Source organism: Hibiscus syriacus, unplaced genomic scaffold (genome assembly GCF_006381635.1).
Source record: "Hibiscus syriacus cultivar Baekdansim isolate YM2019G1 unplaced genomic scaffold, ASM638163v2 tig00020118_pilon, whole genome shotgun sequence".
Taxonomy (NCBI): domain Eukaryota; kingdom Viridiplantae; phylum Streptophyta; class Magnoliopsida; order Malvales; family Malvaceae; genus Hibiscus; species Hibiscus syriacus.
Window position 1 is genome coordinate 9,769 of NW_024062482.1, and position 2,714 is coordinate 12,482.

The 2,714-nt window shown below is 37.6% G+C and overlaps 1 long non-coding RNA gene across 1 annotated transcript; it reads left to right on the forward strand.

The window, feature by feature from the left end:
* Nucleotides 1-1,725: 1,725 nt before the first annotated feature.
* Nucleotides 1,726-2,211, forward strand: LOC120209746. Its single transcript, XR_005524435.1, has 3 exons — nucleotides 1,726-1,793; nucleotides 1,844-1,932; nucleotides 2,038-2,211. It is a non-coding gene; the product is annotated as an uncharacterized LOC120209746 (long non-coding RNA).
* Nucleotides 2,212-2,714: the final 503 nt, after the last annotated feature.

Below are 2,714 nucleotides of genomic sequence, written 5' to 3' on the forward strand. Positions count from 1 at the left end.
AATGTAATGAAAATTAATTATTTACAAAACTATAAATAATAAATATAAATTATGTTAACAATTGTTTTATAAAAATAATACTTAAATACATTATTATTACGGTAAAAATGTCAGGATTACATAATGAGAATTTTTTTCCCACTAAATCAAAATAAAAATTCTAATAATTATTATATAAAAATACAACTAAAATTACACGAAAATTTAAATTAACAATAATACTCAAACTTAAATTTTCTGTATACCTAATCATCAAACTTACATTTTCTAATTTTAAATTAACATTAGTACTCTAAATTACATTACTATGGTTTCATGAACAAAATTTAAATGTATCATTCTCCTAACATATATGAGCATTCTTTCAACACGAAAAAAAAAACAGAGTTCGCATGGGAAACGAGAAAGAACTTACGTGTTTTTGAACGACGTTAAACCAAAGCTCGAAAAATTACTGAACCAACAAAAATCTCCAATATCACTTCAAGCAGCAGCTCCAATTGAATCTAATGCAAAAAAAAATTCCCTCACTTGCTTCTGTAAGTTAAAACCAACTGCATGCAATGAAATACAATACCCACCCCTATTTTACAACAAGTCGGTGCACCAATTATTGACGTTTTTTTATAATATCATCCCTGCAATTGAAGACTTCGAGCAAATTATTAGTCTCAAAGCATGCAACAAATCTCACGCTTCAGGCGAATCTCACGCTTCGGCCACAAAGAATACAGACGCATGCAGAACGAATCTCGGAGGAAGAAGAAGACGCCGAGATTTCACGGCCACCTGCAACCAAATATTCTCCATGCATAGCTGAAGACGCCGAAAAATCGAACGCCCTTGTAACCCTATTAACTAAAGACGCCGAGCAATCCCATTATTATTGTATTCAAGTGTCAAAGCAACTCTGCATGCATGCAGAGAGTCATGCAGAGATTCAGACGTCCAGGCCCCCCAGCATGCATGCACGATTCAGAGAGTCATGCAGAGATTCCCGTGCGCCAGACGACAGGTGAAGACGCCGAGAGATCCACCTTGGCATTCCCTGTAGCATGCAGAAGACGCCGAGAGATCCCACTGTCAAATTGCTTGAAGACGCCGAGCATTCCCCTAGTGTCATGCCCAAAGACACCGAGAAATCAAGCATGGAAAAAATTAACCCTAAAAACGCCGAGATATCCGAAGAACCACTTGAAGCATTGTACATTTCACCCCATTTGAGAAATAATAAGTAAACTGGATTTTTTTAGGAATTAAACAATCACTCTATCATTATCTGGGCACTTTTGCCATAATATTGGAGTGGCCGCCACTTTTTGAAAATTCCAGTGTTTTTGGTAATACTTCGACGATGTCTAGTCAATAGCAAGAGAGGTATGACGGTCAAGCCTCGACTTTTGCAACTGGCACTCAGGTAAACCATTTCACATTGTAACGCATATTGCCTGTCAAATGTATTGTCAAGTGACCCACTGTCTTCGAACAGTCATGGGATGCTTTTAATGGTTTTGCTGAACCACTTCCTGTTGAGCCACAGGTAGTAACATACAATCATTTGGCGAACACTGATGAACATTTGGGCTTGGCAATTTCGGAGGTTCGCTATTTTTATTTCTAATGATGCAAAAAATTTGCTTTTCCGTAACTTATGTTTAAGATGTCTGCTCCTGCAGAACCATGAAAATGATGGCATCCAAACAGCCGATTCCCGTGCTTGTTTTGCTATTGCTACTCTTCCGTCAGAGAACGGCACAGCACCATTATATGCTCCATCAACGAATCCACTTTTGGTTTGTTCTTTTAACTTACAGGTTCTTTTGTTCTTGAACTTATTTTGCAGGGAGAACAACAGTCGCATGCTGCTGATCATATAAATCAACCAACCCATTTGATCTTCCTTATGATTCTGAATCGGAACAAAATGATAAGGTATACGTCGCATTTTCTTTCCTGACACTATGTATCATGCATGTTGATTATTCAATATCTTCTTCATTTCTATAAAATTGGTTAATGGTTTACGGCATACTGCAGTTCTTTGATATGAGTTCGTTAAAAACCACACTTCCTAATGCTCAGTCGCCTTCCCCCTTTCTTGGCGGTGTATCACAATCGTGGCTTCCTCAGAATCCAGCGGCACCGTATATTCCAGCAACACCACAAGGTAGTTCATGTTGTCTACTTGGATAAAGAGCCATAATCATTAAGTTCATGCTTGGATGATCTCTAAGGCTATATTACTTTGATTTTTCTTTCTTCTCTAGTTTATTTCTGCAAGTGGCTTTATCTACATGTCTGGTCAATAAACCAAGTTCGCAATTGTCGTAAGTTATTTATTACGTTATCGTCAATTTCATCATTGTTACTAGAATTTCAAAATAGTAAATGAATGCGTATGGTGCATGATTATATCATATTCATATGCTTCCGTAAGTTAAGATTCGTTTTCGATAACAGGAATGGACCAGCTCAAGGACCTGTTGCTTCCATCGGAGGGAACCCTTTCGCGTAGAATCGATCGCCAACAATAGCTTTTTAGTCCTCAGTCTCTCAGTACATGCATTAGAACTAAATATGTTTAGTCATTCTAATTTTTTCTTCTTTGCGAAAAAATAATATTGTTGTCGAGGCCGAAAATTCCTTTTACCATCTCGTCTTTAAGGCCTCTTGTTTGTGAAAGCGACTCGTCGGTCGGAAGCAGTGATGCAGCG